General features: G+C 47.2%; 1 pseudogene across 1 annotated transcript in view; it reads right to left on the bottom strand.

Annotated features, from left to right (window-relative positions):
* The window catches only part of LOC311366855 (sodium channel protein type 5 subunit alpha-like), a 139672-nt pseudogene that overhangs the window by 8791 nt on the left and 105911 nt on the right, over positions 1 to 24970 (bottom strand). Inside the window, exons 22-26 of the transcript in view lie at positions 15034 to 15188; positions 13463 to 13636; positions 12100 to 12223; positions 11200 to 11322; positions 270 to 542 (exon numbers count right to left, since the gene is read on the bottom strand). The product of the transcript in view is annotated as a sodium channel protein type 5 subunit alpha-like (transcript). The remainder of the gene's footprint in view (positions 1 to 269; positions 543 to 11199; positions 11323 to 12099; positions 12224 to 13462; positions 13637 to 15033; positions 15189 to 24970) is intronic.

The following is a 24970-nucleotide window of genomic DNA, read 5'->3' as shown; positions in this document are numbered from 1 at the left end:
TCTTTGTAAGAAAAGGAGGAGGGGAAGGGAAGGAGAGGGGAGGGGACGGGAGGGGAGGAGAGTAGAGGAGGAGAGAAGGGGAGCTAAGAGGAGAGGAAAGGAGAGGAGAGGAGGGGAGAGAAGAGAAGAGGAGAGGAGAGAAGGGGGAGAGGAAAGGAGGGTAGAGATCAGTAGAAACAACAGGAGAACAATACAAGAAGAGAGGGTTGAGGGGAGGACAAAGAAAGGACTGAGAATGGATAGGCAAACTACACTAAAGTCTAGCTCACCACTTGTAGCAGCGCCAGGTAGCCCGCGCCCACGTTGTCGAAGTTGACCTTGACCTTGCTCCAGTAGAAGTGAGTATCGTTGAGGGCCAGGCACTCAGTCTTGTTGTTGACGAAGGAGGCGTTGTACACATAGCCCGTGCGGTTCACACAGCGGCCGTACTTGCCAGCGAAGAGGTTGACACCCATGATGCTGAATATGAGCCAGAAGATGAGGCAGACCAGCAACACGTTCATGATGGAGGGGATGGCCCCGATCAGGGCGTTCACCACCACCTGGGGGACACACATAGGTCAACACACACTCACAGGTATACACACACACACACACACACACACACACAGGTGAACACACACACACACAGGTCAACACACACTCACAGATACACACACACACACACACACACACAGGTAAACACTAGGGCTGTAACGATACACCAACTCACGATTCGGTTTGTATCATGATTTCTTACCCACGGTACCCACGGTTAAATTTAAAAAGCATTTTATTTAAACAACATTTACTTATATAACAATTTACTTAATGTAACATTTAGTTGGAGGATAGGATATAGAATGCAACATGTTTAATAGCCTAACTTTCAAGTAGATGAACGTCTGATTCGCAATAACAAGGCATAGTGTTACAAGTAGCGTATGTGTGTGTGCGAGAACGGCAGTGTGTGTGTGAGTGGCATCAGCGAGTGAGTGGTAGCGTGTGTGTGTGTGTCAAGCTGCTTTCACACCACGTCACGGCAACTCGCCGCCTCCATTCATTTCAATGAGGGAAGGGCGGCAGAGAGTGGTGCCCGCATTAGCGCGGGCACCACTGTGCAATGGAAAACACCTGGAAAGGAGGAATGCGAACAGACGCAGCTGAGGAGCATAAAAGGAGAACTGATACTCTGTCTGACAGGAGGACGTATGTTTCCAGTGCAGGAGATCGGAGTGGACTGAGATTCCCTCCCCAGATGAACCAATACCCGAGAAAGATGTACCACCCGAGACAGACGTACCACCCGGGAGGTCCGCTGTGCCCAGTGACCAGTACAGAGTATGAGAGAGGACCGGACAATCCGCCGAGGCTCATGGAGCCCTGACAGATTTTCCGTTTTTCGTGGTGGGAGATACCCACCCTTCTATGATTTGTAATAAGTGTTTGGAATAACGTAGTTTAAAAGAACGGCGTTAGGTAACGCCGTTATTTTTTCAATAATGGGGTAATCAAACTAATTACTGTTTCCGTAGTTACAACACCGTTATCGTTACTGAATGTTAAATGCGGTGCGTTACTATGAATTGATTGAATAAACTGCGTAATCCGAACACACCCCTGGCTCCATACACAAACTGCTAGTGAGGAGAGGTGGGTTAACAACGAGATAAGCGATTATGATTGGCTAAGGCAGAGTCATGTTTCATGGTAGCCAATCTGAGTTTGTTTTTTTTCCAGTGTTTTTACACACAAGTCAGGCCACGTGCACCACACACACACACCAAACAGATTCGAAGAAGCAGCAGAGATAGATGTAGATGTAGATGTAGATGTATACTTTATTAATCCCCCGGGGGAGAAATTTCATTTAGGAAAATACAGCATAACACAACATGAGGAGAGGGGAGGCAAAAAAATAAGACAACCCCCAGACTATGCTCCTATGGGGAGTACAGTGTGGGGACAGGAAAAAAACACCTCAGCAACATAAGCACATAGTCAGTACACTTACAAGATGAAAACACAAGACCTGCAACAGGGGGGGGGGCGGGATAACCCAGGCAAGCAGCCCTGCCCCTGTAGCAGCCGTTGTCCGGCGCTGGACACAGACCATTGCCAGACTGGGGGGGAACAAAGCGGCGAAGGCGTGGGATGGGGGTAGTGGGGGGGTGGATGCGTATCTGTATCTATGTAAGAGTTTGTGTTGGCGAGTGATGGCGAGTCCGGAGCAATGCGATGAAAAGTTGGCATTTTCAAGGTGAAGATATAAGCACTACTTCAAATTCATTGCCATATAGAAACTTTTTTTTTTTACAGTAACGCAAATAGTTACTTTCCCTGGAAACTAGTTACTTTTATTATAAAGTAATTCTGTTACTAAAGTAGTAGTGAGTAACTATAACTAATACTACTACTTTTTTAAAGTAACGTTCCCAACACTGTTTGTAATTAATAAACACACCTTTTTTTGGCTTAACGCATCAGAGACGTGTGCTGATTGTGGGGAGGCGGGGCAGTACAGGGGTTACCACATATAGATTTTTTTGGGTGGAACACCCAACCCCTGAATGCAGAACCCCGACGGAGCCACAGCCGCAGCCGCCGCCCTGAGAGACGCTGCCGAGGAATGAGCCCTCCTCCGGCAGGCAGTCATACGTCTCGAAATGCACACAGCGCCTGCTTCTCCGATCTCGGCGCCTCACCAAAGTAAGACTGGAGGACGATGTGGAGGCATACCTGGAAGTATTCGAGAGGATGGCTCGGAGAGAGAGCTAGCCGGAGGACCAGTGGGCCCACATTTTGGCACCCTTCCTTACTGGACCCACCCAGCAGGCGAGTCAGGATTTGACACCGGATCAGGCAAGTCAGTACCCAATACTGAAGCTGTCCTCGCTTACTACGGACATACCCTTGCCGCCCGGGCCCAGTGGTTCCACGACTGGCGGTTCGACCCCAGGGGCGCCGTGAGGTCCCAGATCGCCCAGCACCGTCGGCTCATTAGAAGGTGGCTCGCCCGTGATGACGGCTCTAGCATCCTGGATCGGGTGCTGCTCGACAACACCATCCACCACCTTCCCCCAGACACCCCGAGAACCCTCTCCACCAACCACCAGATCACAAACACTGTGGATGAGCTGATTCGCCAGTTGGAGAACTGGCAGGTCGCCCACCTGGCAGGTTGCCCAGGTCGCAGACAGGCCACCTCGCTTGCCAGTGCCCGGAGAACAGGGACGTTTCTATGCCCTCAGCCTTCGCCGGACGACCGGGACCATGCCTCCTTACCAGCTGTTGGGCGCGGAGGCTGGAGCCCTGAACCTCCTAGCTCGGGTTGGCGACCAAGACACTCGCCCTCATTGACGGGAAGTATCGTCACCCTCCTGCGCCCTGACCTAGCCGACGGAAGACACGGGGAGCCCATTGAGGTCGCCTGCCTGCATGGGAACACCCACACTTATGCCACGTGCCATGTGGTTGTGCGGACCCCCTGAGGGGCCTTCACAGTAAGGGCCGGGATCGTGCCCAACCTCCAAGTGCCCCTACTTATCGGGAGAGACTGTCCCATCTTCCACCAGCTATGGAACGCTGAGCCAGGACCCAGACAGCCCCGACCCCAGCCGAGGCAACACGGCCCACCCATCTGACACGCCTATGGAGCATGGGCGCCCCACTCCTCCCCAGCAGAGACATCCAGAGAGGGAGACGGCACCAGGAGAGATGGCCCCACACCACCAGGCACACCAGCCCGCCTGACCGGTGGGGCTCGCCGCCCGGACCTATTGGGGACCCCAGACACCATGACAGTGTCGGAACAGTCCGCCGTTCTCAGGGAGACGGAGAGCTCCCCACTTACAGAGCTCTGACTTTCCCCCAACCGGGAGGGGGTCGGACTGGCCTGGACAGTCTGCCATCGCCCAACTGCAGGACGACACCCTGAAACACGCCTGGAGTCACGTCCTCTCCCATGACGGCCAGGCCAGGTAGTTGGTGAGTATCCTACCTCACCCGCATTTCTGCACCAGGACAGGCCTACTGTATCGGGTAGTAGAGAGGGGGGGAGTAGTGACAGAACAGCTGTTAGTACCTCGCCCGTATGTCAGTTAAGTCCTCTTCATGGCACACACACACGTCTTAGGGGCCCACCTAGGCATGGACAAAACAAGGGATATGATCCTAGACCGGTTCTACTGGCCCGGGATAAAAACGGATGTCACAGAGTACTGTCAGGCGTGTCCGGAGTGCCAGTGCACTGCCCCAGACCCTCGACCCGAAGTCCATTGATCCTGATACCCATTATAGAGGTACCCTTCGACCGACTGGCACTAGACATTGTGTGGCCTCTTCCTAAGACCAGCCGGGGCCATCGGTATATCTTGGTCATGGTGGACTATGCTACCGGCTACCCTGAAGCCCTGCCCCTCCGCGCCACCACTGCTAGGGCAGTAGCCCAGGAGCTAATGCTGCTTTTTAGTCGGATGGGGATAGCGTGGGAGATTTTAACAAACCAGAGTTCGTATTTTATGTCACAGATGTTAAAGGAGCTTCTTAGTCTCCTACAGGTGAAGCAGCTGAGGACCTCGGTGTATCACTCCCAGACGGACGGGCTCGTTGAAAGGTTCAACAAACCCTTAAGAAGATGCTGAAAAAGACCATGGAGATGGACAGGAAGAACTGGGACCAGCTCCTTCCCCATGTCCTCTTTGTGGTCCGCGAGGTACCCTAGGCCTCCACAGGGTTCTCCCCCTTTGAACTGCTATATGGACGGAGGCCAAGGGGACTCCTTGACCTAACTAAAGATGCTTGGGAGAGTCAACTTCCCCCCATCGTACCCTGGTGGACCACGTGGAACAAGTACAAAATAGATCTCAGGTCTGGCCCATAGTCCGGGATCACCTTCACAAGGCAATGCAGGCCCAGGCTCGGATCTACACAGCTGCACCTCTTACGGCCGGATGAGTTGGTCCTGGTCCTCATTCCAACAACAGAATGCAAAATCCTTGCCAAGTGGCAGGGGCCGTATGAGGTGGTCAACCACGTTCCACTGTACCAGGTTCCAGAGGCCCGTTGGGTAGCCATACGGGCGGAGGTCGCCAAGATGCTCCAGCTCCGGATGATCGAGGAGTCTCACAGCGCCTGGTCCAGCCCAGTCGTCCTGGTCCAGCCCAGTCGTCCTGGTCCCGAATCAGATGGGTCGTTTAGGTTCTGTAATGACTTCAGGAGACTGAAGGGTCGACAAACTAATAGAACGTCTCGGCCCCGCTCGCTACCTCACCACCCTCGACCTCACCAAGGGATATTGGCAGGTCCCCCTCACCAAATCCGCCCGGGAGAAGACTGCGTTCGCTACCCCCGGGGGACTATATCAGTACACCGTACTCCCTTTCGGTGTACATGGTGCCCCCACCACCTTCCAGCACATAATGGACTGTCTCCTGCGTCCACACCAGGCCTACACCGCTGCCTACATCGATGATATTATCATCCATAGTGCCAGCTGGGACGTCCACCTGCAACACCTATGGGAGGTCCTGGGGGAGCTGAGGAAGGTTGGCCTCACCGCCAACCCATGAAAGTGCCATCTGGGCACTGGGCATCAAGTGACCTACATAAGCCGGAAACTCTTCCCCAATGAACGCAACTATTCCACCATGGAGAAGGAGGCCCTGGCCATCAAGTGGGCATTGGAAAAGCTACAGTACTACCTCCTGCGGCAGGAATTCACCCTGGTTAAGGACCACGCCCCACAAAAGTGGATGGCCACTGCCAAAGATACCAACGCCAGGGTAACTAGATGGTTTCTGGCCATGCAGGATTACAGATTCAAGGTGGACCACCGACCAGGGCGGGAGCACGCCAACGCCCTGTCGGGGCGCGTGTCTCTGGGAAGTCAGAGGTGCCCCTAGGCTGCATCCAAGGGTGGAGGAGTGTGGCAACCCAGCACAGCGGCCCTGGAAGCCCAGGGGGCAGATGGTAGAGGGGGTCTACCACCCATTTCCCCCAGAGGGCGCTGGAGGAAGGAGGAGTGAGGAGCATAAAAGGAGAACTGATACTCTGTCTGACACGAGGATGTATGGTTCCAGTGCAGGAGATTGGAGTGGACCGAGAGTCCCTCCCCGGACAAACCAATACCAGAAAGACGTACCACCCGAGAAAGACGTACCACCCGGGAGGTCCGCCGTGACCAGTGACCAGGACAGCGTATGAGAGAGGACCGGAGAATCCACCGAGGCTCACAGATCCCAGACCTTGATTTTCCGTTTTTCCTTTAACGCACCGGCTTAACGCATCAGAGACATGTGCTGATTGGCGGGGCACTACGGAGCCGGGTTACCACAACACACATACACACACACACACACACACACACACAGCTAAACACACACACACACACACACACGCACAGACACAGGTTTACACAACACATACACACACACACACGCAGGTAAACATACACACACATACACACACACATGTAAACATACACGCACACTCACACAAATACACACACACACACATGTAAACATACACACACACCCAGTTAAACATACACACACACACATGCACACAGGTAATTATACAAACACACACACACACACAGGTAAACATACACACACCCAGTTAAACACACACACACACACACACAGACAGGTAAACACACACACACACACACAGGTAAACACACACATATAGACACACGCGCACACAGGTATACAAACACATAAACATACACACACATGCAGACACACACAGGTAAACATTCTCACAAACTCACCCACACCCACAGGGACACACACACACACACACTCACAGGTATACATACACATCATTAAAGACAAACAAACACACACAGGTATACATACACATACACCTTCAACAACATTCAATGATGATACATTTCATGACATAATCACACGCCCTTCCCTCCTGCCACACACACACACACACACACACAAAACCCATTTTTGTCTAATGCAATAACGCAACAAAAGAGCAGTCACTAATTGCCAGTACCTAGTTTTGGCATGCTGGTGAAATCTGGCCAATAAGATCCCTGGGCCGGGAGTCTGGACTCTAAATGTTCATTAGTGTCGTCCCAGTGTCGTAATTCCATTTCCCACTCAGAACCCCTCAGAGGACATGCTGGGCCCATACATCACAGACAAACACTCCTCATCTCCATTACACAGTGTGACAAGAGAGAGAGAGACAGAGAGAAGCCAGAGAGATATAGAGAGAGACAGATAGAGAGAAAGACATAGAGAGAGAGAGAGAGATGGCGAGACAGAGAGAGAAAGAGAGAGAGAGACAAAGAGAGAGACATAGAGCCACATAGCGAGAAACAGAGGGACAAGAAAGATAGAGAGACATATATAGAGAGAGAGAGTGTGTGACAAGTGGGGAGACAGAGATATAGAGAGAGACAGACAGAGAGAGAGAGAGAGATGGCGAGACAGAGAGAGAAAGAGAGAGAGAGACAAAGAGAGAGACATAGAGCCACATAGAGAGAAACAGAGGGAGAGAGAGATAGAGAGACATATATATATAGAGAGAAAGACCAATACCCACAGAGAAAAAGTGAGAATGGGTGAGAGACACACACAAAGACAAACAGCAACAGGGAGAGAGAAAGAGAGAGGGAGAGCTACTACTAGCTGTGTGTAACACTCACACACCCACACCGCCACCGCCGTTCCTACAAAGTTATCATCCATTCAGAGTTCCCCAGTGTACCCATAATGCACCAATGCTACCCAGAATGCCGCACTGCTGAGTGAGCGCTGCGTCGTGGCGCTGGGCGCAGAGAGATTGTAGAATGGCAGGATGCCTGATCTTATTAGCCAGATAAATAATGAGGAGGAGGGGGAGGAGGAGGAGGTGGAGGAGGATGAGGAGGAGCAGGGGGAGGAGGAGGAGGAGCGGGGAGAAGAGGAAGAGGAGGAGCAGGGAGAAGAGGAGGAGCAGGAGGAGGAAGAGCAAGAGGATCTTATTAGCCAGATAAATAATGAGGAGGAGGGGGAGGAGGAGGAGGTGGAGGAGGATGAGGAGGAGCAGGGGGAGGAGGAGGAGGAGCGGGGAGAAGAGGAAGAGGAGGAGCAGGGAGAAGAGGAGGAGCAGGAGGAGGAAGAGCAAGAGGATCTTATTAGCCAGATAAATAATGATGGAGGAGCAGGAGACAGGAGAGGATAAAAAGAAAGGACAGAAGATTAGAATAGAGAAGAGAGGGAGGAAGAAAAGAGGAGAGAGGAGAATAGTTCCCATAGTGAGAACTGATTTCATTATCTCCTCTAGAGATTTAGCGAGCTCTGGATCTACTGCAGTCCGAGCATGGTTCACATCTAATGCCTCACTTATGTGTTGTCTGGTCTCCACTTAAATTCACAGCTGCAGTCCAGTTTGTTTACACTATTTTTCAAACATATCACAAGCTGGATTGGTTTGACACAAGGACAGAAAAGGTTTGGAAGATTTTGAACCAATGGAATTGAATGGCCAATCAATTGGTCAGGGTGTATTCCCTGCTCATTGGCCACTGACTGACATGGACTGAAGGCTTTCCACAAAAAGGCCAGATAAAAGCAAAGATATAAAGGAAGCACAGAGAAGAGAGAATATAGAACAGTATATAGTGTAGAGAACACAAACTGTTGATAATACTGACAGTTTATCATAGGTCAGTGAGAGGAGGGTGGACAGTGTGTCAGTTGGTTGTTACATTTAGCAGTAAGATGTGGAAACAGCCCCTCTAAACATACAACCATTTTAATCAATAAATCATTGGGCAAAATGATTCTGAATAATGCCATGGAATGTCGACCAATTGAACTGTTTCACCTTCCTCGCAGATTGATGATGAAACAATCCAATAAAAATAGAAGAGATGTTAAAACAGAGAGAAAATAAGATTTGTGCAGGTTGGATTCATTTGGATGGAGTTCCTGCAGCTCTTCAGCAACAGAAAACCAGTAGAAGCTTTGATGGAATACTGAACTGGATGGTATGATTCCATTAGAAACCACCACTGGGAAGCATTGTTGAATCAATAGAGGGCCACCATACTGGGTAAAAGTATTGGCCTGCTGTTACAAAAATGCAGAGGTGGAAAATTGCAGGTTGATGTAATCCACCCTGCTATTTCGGGCCAACCACCTGATTCTCTAAAATTAGGTACATATATTGGCATGAAATCAGACAGATCACTGCATTGGTTGCTGCAACAACCTGGAGGGATTTTTCTTTCTTACTTTCTGAACCAGTGACTTTCCATCACTGAAAACATGGCAACAGCATTGCACATTAACTATTGTCCTAATGAACATATTTTGGAGGTGATTGCAGATATACACGTTATCACGGTATCATTTGATTTGTTTTCAAGGTTTTGGAGGCAAATCCCTGCCATAATGTTTAAAATTTTAAAAGCCACTGCATTTTGTATATGTAAACACCATTGAATTCATTACATTGAACTATTATACTTTGAAACCAAGATCATCTCAATATATTCATTTTGAATTTACCTCTTTGAAATTCATACATGGCATTTCAAGCTGAACCATTTGAAAATACAATTTCAATGTTCACCAATTCACACACAAAAACTCAAGTTGCAGATATTCAAAATACAATATTTAGACCAGAAATTCAAAGCCATAAAAATTCAAACTGAAGTACCCTTTAGGACAGGCCATTTTGTCTAGCCTTTTTGTGGAACGCCTCATGACTGATTAGAGAATAAGCATTAAATATGCAAGAGTGTTTGAAAAACAGTGTAAACAAACTGGACTGTAGCTGTGAATTTAAGTGGAGACCAGAAAACACATAAGTGAGGCATTAGGTGTGAACCATGCTCGGACTGCAGTAGATCCAGAGCTTGTTAAATCTCTCTCTATATTCTGTCTCGATTGCTTAGGGCTGTCCCATCTGTTACTTCAGTTAGAATTTTTATGGCTTGAAATTTTCTGTCTGTATTTTGACCACTTGAATATGAGTAATGAATATCGTATTTTGAATATCTGTAACTTGAATCTTTGTATCTGAATTAGTGCACATTTTTATTTTTATTTAAAATTGTCTTTTTGAAATGGTGCAACTTGAAATTCCATAATTGAAGAGGTGAATTCAAGACGAATAAACTCAGACAACCTTGTTTTCAAAGTAGAATATTTCAATGCTATAAATTAAATTGTGTTAACATTTTGCTATACAAAATTTGTTAGCATAAAGAATCATCATAATCATCATAACCATGATGATTGTGTGACATGTATGGGCTTCTATTGATTCTGAACCTGATTGTTAGCATAGCGCTAGCAATTATCTTTGTGATTAATTGTGTTTGGAAATAAAAACTGCACTTCTTTCAAAGGGCATCTATATAATAACAGTGTTATGGGATATGGTGACCAATGCTAGGAATGGAGTGAGCAGTTACCATGAAAACACTGACAGGAGAAGCAGAACTGCTGAATGGGTATGACATACATGAGCCCCTTCATCAGAAACACGCTGAGCAGTTGACTTGTGTCATTTGTTACTCAACCTAACAATGGCCTCAACCACAAATAGTGCGCAAATGTGTTAACGCTAGCGTTACGAGACAGGGTGTTTATTTGTCGTTAAATACAGGCAATACTGTGTAATACTAACATAATGTACTATTTGATTCATGAAAAAATAGAGCACAGTAAATTAGAGACATTTCTTTAAAAGCACACCTGAAAAACTATCCTCACTATTACATTTTTGAACAAAAGTCGTTTTGACTTGTAATTAATGGACTGACTTTCTTTGGAATTCAAAGTAAAGTCTAATGCTTTGACTATTGGAAATCTCTAAGATGTGAACCAAAGTATAAACCAAGCTTCCACAGGGGGGTTCCTATATCTAGAGACCTCATTCAGCAGGACTGGGGGTTAAGGTGTGAGGCTCCGGGTTAGGCAGTAGTTGGGGGTGAAAGTGTGAGGCTCTTGGTTAGGCATTAGTGGGGGGTTAAGGTTTGAGGCTCAGGGTGAGGCAGTAGTGGGGGTTAAGGTTTGAGGCTCAGGGTGAGGCAGTAGTGGGGGTTAAGGTTTGAGGCTCAGGGTGAGGCAGTAGTTGGGGTTAAGGTTTGAGGCTCCGGGTTAGGCAGTAGTTGGGGGTAGGTTCTTAAGCTCTGGGTTTGGCAGTAGTGGGGGGTAAGGTGTTAGGCTCTGGGTTAGTTTCTTTAATACTGATGCTTACCCTCATGCCTTCAAATCTGGACAGAGCTCTGAGAGGCCTCAGGGCCCGCAGGGTTCGTAAGGATTTGATGGCAGCAAAGTCTGAGTAGCCCAGTGTGTTAGCTACCAGACTGACCAAGGACACCTAGAGAGAGAGAGAGAGAGAGAGAGAGAGAGAGAGAGAGAGAGAGAGAGAGAGACAAAGAGTGTTATTTGGTATGCTATCTGAGGCTAGGCCTGGCGTTATGTGTTAGCAATGCACCAGGCCAAGGCAGTCTTTGTGTTGAGAGGGAAAAGGTGTTAACTAGCATGGAGCTTCTCCAGGAGACCACTGGTAGCCTGGACTGTATTAGGTATGGAAGAGTCAAGTAACCTGTGGAGAAAAAGTCCATCATCCACTAAAGGAAGCACTGAACACAAACGTTTTGGAAACTGTACAGTATTACCTGCAGGAAGGAAATCAATGGCATTATCAATTAGAAAGAGTTTTGCTGTGGAGGAGAAAACCTGAATTATGTGCCAAGGAAAACACCCAGCAGACGAAAGTGGGAAAGACAATAGCATAGCTTTTAGCACGTGGGTCTGATGATAATCTATCCATCATCTATCCATCCATCATTCATTCATCATTCATTTATCATAAATTCATCATTCCATCCATCTCCATTCATCATCCTTTCATCATCCATCCATTTTCTCTCAACATCAGGCCCATGTGTCTTAAAACTAAGAAAAATAATTACTACCAATAACTAATAATAATAACAAACTAATCAACTAACTAACTCACTAGTACCTAATAACTAATAACAAACTAACAAACTAATAACTAACTTACTAACTAATAACTAACTAATAACTACCCCATCAATCCATAACCCTAGCCCCTGGAGGGGTCCAGTGTGGTCCGGCAGGGTCTTACCCTGATACCAGCGAAGCGGGACACGGTGCGGAGAGGGGGGGAGGGCCCGTAGGGTCCTGAGAACCCGCATGGATAGGATGTGGTCCAGACCCAGGGCCGGGGCCAGCAGGCCTATCGCTGAGGTCTACAGGGACCAGGCAAGGCTGGGTCAGAGACCCCCTGGTCAGAGACCCCCTGGTCAGAGACCCCCTGGTCAGAGACCCCTCAGAGCAAGCTGAGCAGTCAGCATGTTCAAAAGAAGACGAAGCGCTCCTTTGCAGACAAACGTGGTCCTCCAACATTGGAGAGAGATAAGGGAGAGAGAGAGAGAGTAGTAGAGGAAGGGAGAGAGAGAGAGAGAGTTGGGGTAGAGGGAGAGCAATAGAGAGAGAGAGAGAGGAGGAGGTGAGCTAGAGATAGAGATGATAGAGCTGAGGGAAAGAGAGAGAGAAAGAGGGAGAGAGAGAGAGGGAGGATAGAGAGAGTAGGAGTAGAGGGAGAGAGAGAGAGGAGGCAAGCTAGAGATAGAGATGCGGGAAAGAGAGAGAGATGAGGGAGGGATGGAGATAGATGGAGAGAGAGAGGGAGGGAGAGAGAGAGGAGGAGGCAAGCTAGAGATAGAGATTATAGAGATGAGGGAAAGAGGGAGAGAGAGAGATGATAGAGAGAGTAGCAGAGGGAGAGAGAGAGAGAGATGATATAGAGTGTAGAGAGTAGGAGTAGAGGGAGAGCAATAGAGAGAGAGAGAGGAGGAGGCGAGCTAGAGATAGAGATGATGGAAAGAGAGAGAGAGATGAGGGAGAGAGATAGAGAGATATTTGAGAGAGAGAGAGAGATATGAGGGAGACGAGAGAGAGAGAGAGAGACAGATGCTGATACAGCACGTAAATTTCCAGTGTATATATTAGTATTTTTTGTACGTGTATGAATGTCTGTAGTTGTGTATGAATTTGTGTGTTGAAGATAGAGGTCGAAAAGGCACTGCTTGGCCAAAGGCTCTCTTTGTCTCGCACTCCTTGTCTCTCTCTCTGTCTCTCTGTCTTTGTCTCTCTCTCTCTCTCTCTTTGTCTCTCTATCTGTCTGCCTCTCTCGACCACACTTGTCCCCGAAGCCGATCAGGCATTGCTACACTTTGTCTTGAAGACAACAACTAGCGTAGCAGACGTTTAAATAGATCAGATCTGTTCTTCATCTCTGCACATGTCTATCTGTCTGTGCCTTTGCTTCAATGTCTGAGGACTGGGTGAGGTCATAGCATCCAATACACATATGCTTCCCCACTGCGCCGACCAATCAGATCGTAGAGGAGAACGGCCATTTTGTACAGGAGGAAGTGAAGAAGGAAAACGAAAAGCCTTCTCTAAAGGCTAAGGCTGAGACTCACGTCCACGATGAGGAAGTCCAGCCAGCACCAGTAGTTGGTGAAGTACTTCTTGAAACCGTAGGCGATCCACTTCAGTAGCATCTCCAGGATGAAGATGTAGGTGAAGATTTTGTCAGCGTACTCCAGGATCACCTTGATCACTTTCCTCTGCTCGATGTAGATGTCCTCAAAGGCCTGAGGGGCGTGAGACAGGACTTTAGGTCACAGTACAGGAGAAGACGACAATAAGACAATAAGGCAATAAGACAATAAGACAAGACGACAATAAGACAAGACGACAATACGACAAGACGACAATACGACAAGACGACAATAAGACAATAAGACAAGACGACAATAAGACAAGACGACAATACGACAAGACGACAATAAGACAAGACGACAATAAGACAATAAGACAAGACGACAATACGACAAGACGACAATAAGACAATAAGACAAGACGACAATATGACAATAAGACAAGACAACCATAAGACAAAATGACAATAAGACAAGACGCCAATACGACAATAAGGCAAGACGACATTACGACAATACGACAATACGACACCACAACAATACGTCAATAAGACAAGACGCAGGATGAGGACATGCCCCACCCCTCAGCCCCACCCAAACATGTCACATCTCTATGATAGGAGTACTAGAATGCAAAATGTGAACTTAAACATTTCTGATTTCTTGACAGTTCTATATTATATGAAATATTCTTTCTATACATGCCTCGTTATTGTCATTACTCAATATCGAGTGTCAGTGGAGTTAGAGGTGATTCATGGTCTTCCCCCTTAGATTAATAAAGTCTGATCTTTATTTTAGTCAGTAGCAGAGACTTCTAGCACACAATGACGCTCTGGTGTGTTCTCTCATCATGTGGTTTTATGAGGACCGTGACACTGCTCACAGAACAGCACAACCAAAATGGCTTCAGGTTTCAGGGCTGTATCGCTGACAGGAAACATTTCACACATTCAACATTAAAATAGAAACACAAGTCACATGCTGTTGGCTACTGGACATGAGAGAATCCACTGACTGCAGGACTCCAGGCACAGAGTACCTGGAGCCCAACGAGCACATTGATGAGGAGGAAATGGGTGTCAATGTTAAACATGTATAAACGTCATGGATTACATTGTAGGGTAAAAACACAGAACAAATTGAAATGGAACCAAGATTTGTGCAAATCGTTGGTAAGAGCTTGAATAACTAATAATTTTTATTACATATAATTTCATCATTCTCATTTTCACGATAAAATTGCTTTATTTGTTACCGTTTCCGTTTTAACTTGTTCTTTCAACAGTACCTTTGAAGTACTGTATTTGTATGCTTTTTGCCAATAAAAGAAAATGCCACTATGCATATTACGATTTGAAACATTTAATGGTGCCGATTTTCTGAGTGACAGCTCTAATTCAGACTTTACTGCTCTTCACAATGAGGCAAAAAAAAAAAACAAGCACAAAACAGCCGACAAAAGAAAAGAGAGCGAAGTCCAGAGAAAGGGAGGGGGGGACGGAGATGGAGAGAGGGAGAGGGAGACAGAGAGAGGAGTGTGTTCTGACCAGAGCCCCTGAGCTGAGCAGGATCATGAAGATGATGAAGGACTCAAACCAGCTGTGCTCAACGATGTGGTAGCAGGTCTTCCTCAGCCTCCACCAGACCAGACCCAGGCCCTCCGCCGTGTCCACGTCACAGCAGCGGAACCGCCGCACGCAGACTGGACCCACACACACACACACACACACACACACACACACACACACCAAACACCCACACAAGAACGTTATGTCAACCCCTGGATAGACAGCCAGAGGGCCCGTCAGTCAGATGAGATTGAAGTGATGGAAGGGAGAGACAGAGACAGAGAATAGGAGGGAGGGAGGGAAGGAAGATGGGAGGGAGGGAAAGTGAGAGAGAAAGAAAGAGAGAGGGAGAGGGAGCGAGAGAGAGAATAAGAGAAAGGAGAGAGTAAGAGACAGAGGGAGGGGGGGAGAGAGGGTTATGGAAGGACTTGGACATGGAGCATGTGAGGATAAATAATAACAGAATGGAATGTGTGTGTGTGGTCTTGTTTATATGCGCTTGTGCATGTGTGCGTGTGTGTGATTGTGTGCGTCTTTGCATGCACTAGCACGTGTGTGTGTGTGTGTGTGTGGGGGGGGGGGGCGTCTACAGTCTGATCTTTCCAGCAGGAAACATAGAAGCTGACTCAGGTTCTGAAGTGAGGAAGATGGTGTCTGTCATCTAGTCAGGTCAACTGTGCCATGCTGCAGGGCACGTGGGGAGCTCTTTATCCTACATCATCTACAGTTGGGAAATAAAGGTTGCCTTGGAGTTTTTATTTCTTGTGTTGCCAGCCATGAGAATTATAGCAAAAACACAGTGTCACTCTATTTATTTCACACACTCACACACACAAACACACATGCTAATGCATGCCAGACGCACACATGCACGAGCGCATGTAAATACACAAACACACACACACACACACACACACACACACTCACTCACTCACTCACTTAGCTGGTCTGGATCTGGGAGATGTCCAACTAACACACAGACTGTCTGTGTGTTCTGGGAACCAGCAGTGTTCATGCATTGTGTAAAAATACTAGATTGTCTGGACATCTCCCAGATCCAGACCAGCTAAGTGAGTGAGTGAGTGGGTGTGTGTGTGTGTGTGTGTGTGTGTGTGTGTGTGTTTGGATTCATATTTTGGTTGCATAAGTATAGAGTCCTCAACAGATGGAGTCCACTTCTAAACTAGCACAGCCTTCTGCTGAGTGTGTGTGTGTGTGTGTGTGTGTGTGTGTGTGTGTGTGTGTGTGTGTGTGTGAGAGAGGATGAATTAGGCTTATTCTGATATGATCAGAGTCTCTGTTTTAAATCAATGGGAGTTCCCTGCTACTTTCCTACTAGGTTCAATCACGGCAGGAGACATAACTGTTTACCAATGGCTGAAATATACTCTTTTTGTATCTAAGTCTAGCTGTATGTCTATCTTCCCCCACTACCCGTCCCCCTCTACAGCTGGCCATCTCTGGGATATCTTCACACATGATCAGGTGTGATCATGTGATTCCTAACGGCCCTCAGGCCAGTGGATGTGATGTCATGCAGAAATGTTGACTTCCTATGTGGCGGTGGTTGGCCTGGCTTTGCCTTCTAGCCCACAGCCAATCATAGTTACTGCTTGGACAGTGACGTTTGTGCATTTTTTTTTAATTTAAGGTAACAGGTTAAATATAGTTACGTTTTAATACAGTCACATCTCTGATGTAAGAGGTGCCAGCATGAATCAAGTCAAATTGTTAAACAAATTGTTAAAATAGATTACTCTTTGAAAATACATGAATCTACAACAATAATTCAACATTAACATTATTATCTCATATACCTATATATGTATATAATAATATAGAATTATATATATATAATATAGAATTAACATTATATATATTTAATAATTCATAATGATATATATATATATCATTATGAATTATTAAATATATATAATGTTAATTCTATATTATATATCTATCTATATTATATTCTATATTTTATATATATATATATATATATATATATATATATATATATATATGGGTCGCTCTGTTTATTCCCATCACTGATTGAGGCTTTGGCCTTTATTGTGATGCAATTATAGCTCTGATTACGCCAGAGTTTTTGTTCCTATGGTTACTAACAGGCTGTGCCCTGATAGTCCGGCTGGGTAATTCAATGAAAATGAGTGAGTTGTAATCCGACACTCAATCAGCAGACTAACACAGGTTACCTGAGTACATGCATCTGTGTGTGTGTGTGTGTGTGTGTGTGTGTGTGTGTGTGTGTGTGTGTGTGTGTGTGTGTGTGTGTGTGTGTGTGTGTGTGTGTGTGTTTATGGCTTACCCTAACAAGAGCCAGTGTCAGTAAAAACTTCTTGGCTTATTGAATGCAGTGTTAATAAACGGTTTAACATCTACAAACACTTGCCGGAAGCCCCCTCCTCCATCACCTTTTGGGGGACTGGTGAGTCTCTTTTAGCCTCACTGAGCAGAGACACACACATTGATCACTTATTGATGGATGTTCACAGAACACACACACACACACACACAAACTTTGTGTGTTGCATTTAACCCCTCCTACTTCCATATGTGACACACATGTCCATACAGAGGGTCTCTGTGATGTCTCTGTGACCAATGACCACAGATTACAGTTTGACCAAAAACAATGACAAAAACTAAAATAATGAATTTATGACTAAAGTCATCAAAAAGTTTACATTTGTGATTGGATCAAAAAAAGCTATTAATTCCATCTTCAAACATATTTGATATATTCCTGTGGGTATGTGTTTCCTCCAAGTCAACAGCTTTAAAGATGATTATCATGTTTATCTAATAGATATGATCCAATGCATTCTCTATGGGAACACACATAATGAATGCATAACGTAGAATAGAGTGTATATACACATTGGCTGAGTGCTTCAATGGCACCTGTGTAGGAGTACAGATGAAAGATGGAGGTCTTCAGATGAGAGCTGAACACTGCAGGGGGTCTGTTCTGCCACTACTGGTATTAGAAGCACAATGAAAGGTCTTTCTGAAAGCCTGTGCATCTTGAGAAGAGAGAGTGCTTGGGGACGAATGTTAGGGACCCCACTGCGTATGTGCGTGTGCTTATGGTCGTGCACGTGTCTGTGTGTGTGGGCTGATGGTCTTAATGGACTCGAAGACCCAACGGGATGGAGCACTAGCCTGGCAGGCTATCAGCAGAGGGGCTAGGAGAGGGGCTAGGAGAGGGGCTAGGAGAGAGGTTAGGAGAAGGGCTAGGAGAGGGGCTAGGAGAGAGGCTAGGAGAGAGGCTAGGAGAGAGGCTAGGAGAGGGGCTAGGAGAGGGGCTAGGAGAAGGGCTAGGAGAGGGGCTAGGGAAGGGGCTAGGAGAGGGGCTAGGAGAGGGGCTGGGAGAGAGGCTAGGAGAAGGGCTAGGAGAGAGGCTAGGAGAGAGGCTAGGGAAGGGGCTAGGAGAGGGGCTAGGAGAGGGGCTAGGAGAGAGGCTAGGGAAGGGGCTAGGAGAGGGGCTAGGAGAGGGGCTGGGAGAGAGGCTAGGAGAAGGGCTAGGAGAGGGGCTAGGAGAGGGGCTAGGAGAAGGGCTAGGAGAGGGGCTAGGAGAAGGGCTAGGAGAGAGGATAGGAGAGAGGCTAGGGAAGGGGCTAGGAGAGAGGCTAGGAGAGGGGCTAGGAGAGAGGCTAGGGAAGGGGCTAGGGGAGAGGTGGATATCAGAGGGGGGTAGGAAAGTGTTATTTGGAGATTAACTAAGAGAGGTGGCTCACACACAAACTCTCATGTGCACTCACACACAGACACACACACAAATATTCTCACATGCATGCATGCATACATGCACATAGACACAGAGACAGAATCACTGTCAGCCATGGAGCATCACAACATTAACCAATAAGTTGGCATTCAGGAGGTTAATGGAGCAACTAATCGAATGACAACGGTGTGTGTCCTTCTATATATGTATACGTAATGGATAATGACCTGTTGGTCATTATCCATAGTAGCCAACGTAGAGATGGGTCAACCTGTGCATCACAGGGGAAGCTGGTTAACTGGGGAGGGAGCTGGTTAACTGGTTAACGGGGTAGGGAGCTGGTTAACTGGTTAACAGGGGAGGGAGCTGGTTAACTGGTTAACAGGGGAGGGAGCTGGTTAACTGGTTAACAGGGGAGGGAGCTGGTTAACTGGTTAACAGGGGAGGGAGCTGGTTAACTGGTTAACAGGGGAGGGAGCTGGTTAACTGGTTAACACTGGTAAACCCATGAGTCCTGACCTGGGCGCACACACACATGCAAGATGTGTTGAACCGTGGGTGTTTAAAGGATGTGTGTGTGTGTGTGTGTATGTATGTATTTTAGTATATTTTTGGGGTATTTTTGATATGCGCTTACTTGTGAGTGTTAATGTGATGCATAATTATATTTGTGTGTCTGCATCCATTAGTACACCTGTGTGTATGTGTGTGTATCAGTCCCGTGCGCACTGATGGCATCTCTGGGGGGGCACAAGGTTTCTTGCACCCCAAAGATAAGGTTGGGGATGCAAAAAACCCTCAATATTGAAACAAAGTGAACCGGCACGTTTTTGTTGTCTGTCCCTTTAAATGAAGCAAGCGCGATAGAATGCTACACTGCGCGATAGAATGCTGTTCTGCGTGATAGAACACTGTGCTGCGCTGCGATAGCACCCCGCCACCTCCCTCCCCCTCCCTCTCCCCCAACAATCGTTCTAAGGCCTCGTCCACATGGAAACAATTTTTTTGTAAAAACGCAGACGTCCCAACATTTGGGCTGACCGTCCAGACGGACCTGGCATTTCGGTGCCTGCAAACACACTTTTTTTAAACCAGGTCCCAGGGTGAAAAACAGAAAAATGTCCCGCTGCGTTTTCATGTTAGGATTTGTGTGGATGCCAGACAGGGCCGTTTCTAGCTGTTTGGGGGCCCTATGCGAGATACTATTTGGGGGCCCCTATTTTTTCAAATTCTCAGGTAGAGATTCCTATCTTTTTCATATATTCTGGGACGATGCAGCAGTCTGTTACATTTTAAGAGGAAAGCAGGCTAGAGTACATTAATGAATGCAACAGATACAGTATGTTCTTGAAAAATGTTTCATGTAAACTTTGAGGTGGCATAACAAGGTGGCATAACATATGCCCCCTCGGAAGAAAATTGTGAAAAATAACCCTTTAAATGGTTACTTCTGGTGAGATTTTTTTGGGAAAAATTTACAGATTGAGCTTCCAAATATGACAACCAACAGAGTCAAGGTATCTGCTGAGACCAGATCATTGTGCAAATGTGCCTTAAACTTGAACTTGAACTTTTTTTTTTGGGGGGGGGGGGCCCTGCTGGCTGCGAGGCTCCCTATGCTGCCACATAGTCCACATATAGCAAGAAACGGCTCTGATGCCAGATACGAAAACGATGACGTCACCGCCCCCCCGCCAGGTGAGAAACGTCAGATTTCCGTTTAATTTGTTTTGTTTGATTTGATTTGTATCATTTTTGTAGCTTTGAATACAGCCCCTTGGTAAATTGAATTACTAACTGTACATTCAAAAGCATTTTCTGCTCTTTCTGCTTTTCTGCTTTACAAGGTTTAACAACTGCTTTCTTCTCCTCGACTGTATGTTTGTATATAGTGCACAGGCTTGATGCGCATGCTCTTCCTCATCTTCTTTTTTTGGTAGAGAACCAGCTCCACACATAGGCCTTGAATATGTACTATAGCGTTTCTACAGCTAGATGCGTTTTTGCAATGAGTCCATCTTTACGGAGAAATTCCTGAAACACTGCCAAGGAAAACGGAGGGGAAGAGATTGTTTTCACCCATGTGGACGGGGCCTAAAGCATCACTGTCAACATTCCTGACATACCAATGGTTGGCAGAGTGCCAATTGACAGGTTGAATATGTCAGGGAGCAGGTCAGGCTTACAGACACGTGCCAAGGACATACAAGAAGAGGCAATGTACAATGTACGCATTGTAATGCCCACAACATGAACCTTGCCTTTCAACATGCCGTTTCAAAGGTTAACATATTACTGAGATGTGATGAAGACAGTCAAAGTGCTGATCAATACAATCAGAGAGTCACCAAAAAGACTGGCATGGTTTGACTCTTACTTTCCGTAAGTCTGTAGATGGGAACATTTTGCGCTTGCAAACTATAAGAGCCTTGCAAGTTACTTCCATGATTTCTACATTTCTAAACTAGTGACTGAAACGTAATTAAGTTAGGGCAACTCTCATTTATTCGGGCATGTTTGTGGAAAATAAGTGCAAGCCCCGCCACTCGTAACGCACTTGAACAACGCATTTGTCAATTGATGTAACGGTTCAATCATACATCATCACAACCAAAATTTGGAATAAATCAAATAAATGACAGATAAATAATACATAATTAATTCATACTGTTCTGAACCTCAAATTCTGAAAGCAGGACTTTGGAAACTTTTTCGTGGAACACATTTGAATAAAATATTTATGACCCCCAATGTTGACTTGAAGTTGGTGTCACTGTGCGTGTGTCTGACCTGTGGGTGTGCGTGTGTCTGACCCACGGGTGTGTGTTTTCCAGTCTGTACATGTGTCGCAGAAGGCGATTTCGGGGGGACCGTACAATAATTGCAAGAACAGTTGATCCCCCCCCCCTAGATCCCGAACAATAGACTCTGATTAGAGCCGATATTTCCTGCCCCTGGGGGGCGCTATGGGGCCGGGTGTGTGTTGTGTTGTTTTTTTTCATGCACAGAAGAATTAAGGAAGAGAACCAAGAAGAAAAATACACGGATTGGCCCTATGGATAGGAGCTTCTCTGCCGTCAAGACACTGGACTGCGCCGATTCACGGCTTCACAATCCTGATAACGCTTGCTACTCCCATGTGTCTTAGTCTGCTGCAGCTTTGAGTGTGTCTGGTGTGATATTACCACCCAATATTGACTGTGGCTTATCTGTCTCTACCTGTCTAGACTGCCCACTTATTGTTGGATTTAGGGCTAGCCCAGTAGGCTAGCCTACCCCCTTGGAGCTATTCCATCTCCCTCCTTAACAACCTTAAAGGAATACTTCACCGGCGTTCTATCATTAAAAAATCGCTAATATAATATTTAAAAAAGTTAGTTTCTTCCCTCAGTCTAACCCAGTCCTCCCTAGGCCCAGCTGTCCTGATTATATTTCTACTGACCTGACGTCAAATGACGCGTTTGACGTCATCTCAGTAGAACTTTGCTTGCCTGCTAGAAGGGCCAAGGACTACAAACCACTAGTTCCGCAAATTTGTAAGCAAACCAATAAGTAATGAGGGGGGCGGGAGCTCGCGTACGAGATGTAAACACAATGTCCGCCATGTTTCTTCACCGCTTAGCGAGAGAACTAGACCGACACAAACCTCCGACCATGGCAGAAGCAAATTTGCAATGGTAAACAGCAGAAGTGGATTTTGAAAATATATTGTTGGATTCGGACATTCAGGGCTATTTGTACGAGCCACAACACTACAGCCAGGAAGAATTGAGACAAATGGAGGAGGAGGCTGCTGCTGCTGTGGCTGAACAAGCCTTGCCTGTTGTTGTTCTTCTGTTACAACAGAAGAACAAGCAGGCCACCAACGAGCTGCTGGCTAAGCTGAAGGATAACCAAGAACTTTAGCACTTCTTACAAGACGGACAAGAGCTGAAGCTGTACATCAACGAGAAGATGCTGACGGCCCAGGAAATGTCGTACAATGAGGCCCGCAACCTGCACAGCAAGTGGCAGAAACACCAGGCCTTCATGGCTGAGCTGGCCTCCAACAAGGACTGGCTGGACAAGATCGACAAGAAGGGCCAGGCGCTGGTGGAGGAGAAGCCGGAGCTGCAGCCAGTGGTGCAGCAGACGCTGGTGGGCCAGCGGGAAGAGCTGGAGGGCACCACAAAAACCAAGGCCCAGTGCCTGTTTGACGCTAACCGCATCGAGCTCTTCACCCAGATCTGCTCGGCGCTGGACGGCTGACTGAAGAACTGGAGGGCAAGCTGCAGAGCGACGACTACGGCAAGGACCTGACCAGAGTCAACATCCTGAGAAGGTGGTGCAGGCGCTGCAGTCCCTGGTGAGCGTACCTCATCATGCCGAAAAGATTTCTATCATAATCCTCCAGTTTGAAATGGAGACTGCATATCGTTTTACCTTTTATCATTTCAATACCGGCGTCTTCTCCAGTTGTGGGGTTGTTTATCGTCTGCAGCCATCGTTTGCAATGCTCACTGTCTCTCACTGGCAAAACGTGAAAACTTACTTTCTGTCCCTTCCTAGACTTTTCGGTGCAACCGGGTACCAAACAATTATTCGGCATTTTTGCGTTTGAAAAAACGAAGAAGCAGAAGTCTAAACTATTCAATGTATCACAGGGATATGTTTACACAAAGTTTGCTCGAGCTACCACTCGCGCAAGTAGGTCCTTCCCCCTCCAAACGAATACAGGCGGGCGGGGCAGCGAGCACAATGCACTGTGGTAGTTGGAGAATTTCTTACCTTTGAGCCAGAGAGACCATAAAAACACTCTTTCTGCCTTTTCTCAGGCTAGGATGAACCGATTAATTTTTTTTTTGCACATTTATAATACATAGAATTATTTACTTATGTGAACTACCTCTTTAACAACAACCCGTTAGTACACCTCGACACCACCCGTCTTGGTGGACCTTGGTTCTCTTACGACATAAAGTATCGGCCATGTGCCTCCAATCAAAATGCAGACCTGCTCCCAGGGGCTCTGAGGGCGGGTGTCGAAGTGACAGAGGACAGAGTGGAGGCCACCCCTGCTGACCCCCCGACCAACCTGGGAGATCCAGAAGAGAGGGGAATGACCCCCACTTAGTTATTTTTGGACGCCATGCCAGATTACCGATTGATATGATCCATGGAGTGACCCCGCCCCAGCGGCGAGGTGACCTCGAAGAATGGCTCCAACAGCACCATAACACCCTGATGGACGCTTGCGCCCGAGTGCAGCTACACGTCTCCTGCCCGCAGTCATCCGACGGGAAACAGATGTATATTGGCTGTTCCCTTAATACTTGGCGAGCATGTGCTGGTCAAGAACTTCCGCAGAAGGGCACAGGGGAAACTGACATCAAGGTGGCTTGCCATGCCTTATGTAGCCCGACCTCGGCCGGAACGGCCTGTCTGCATCATTCGCCCTGAAGGGAAAGAAGGGCCCACTCAAACTTTGCATCGCAACAATCTCTGCCCATGCCCAGCCGGAGTGCTGGCCAGGCCGCAGGTACAAGAGGGAGGCCTGCCTAGGGCCAACGTGGATGCCCCGTCTCAGTTCAATCTTCCCAGTTTCCTAGTGCCCCTGTGCCCTTCCCGTCCAGTTGTCCCTGATGTCTCGACTAGGGCAGAACACCCTATGCTACCCTCTGGTTGCTTTACCCCTATGCATCCAGCTCCATCCTCCTCCATTCCCATAGGTCCCCCAAGAGCCGGCTGTAACCCCACCAACCTGGCCCCAGTTGACCAAGGCCCCCAGGAGTCTAGACCCCAGAGACCTCCTATAATGATCCATTGTTGGTTAATGATGAGGATGTTGTATTAAATTATGAAGTATCAGTATCCACCGATTCAGAAGCAGACCAGCACGCAATGGGGCCTCGTCGCTCCCCGCGAAGTTACTTTGGGGTACGACCTGCACGCTATCCGGACTCACCTGGGATGACCATGGTTAAAGGGGGGGGGGGTAAATGTCATGTAAAGCGATTAGGGGGGGGACATAAAAATAGCAAGGACAGTTGATCCCCCCCAAATCCCAAACAAAAGACAACAATTTCACAGTTTTTGTCGAGGGATGTAGGCAACGGGACGGCTCACTGATGCTACAGATTCATTAAATTTTTTTCCAACTCGCCGTTTTGAGACATTGGGCGCGAG

Source organism: Micromesistius poutassou, assembly GCF_964030765.1.
Source record: "Micromesistius poutassou genome assembly, chromosome: 21".
NCBI classification, from domain to species: Eukaryota; Metazoa; Chordata; class Actinopteri; order Gadiformes; family Gadidae; genus Micromesistius; species Micromesistius poutassou.
This window is presented reverse-complemented; position numbering and strand designations above follow the sequence as displayed.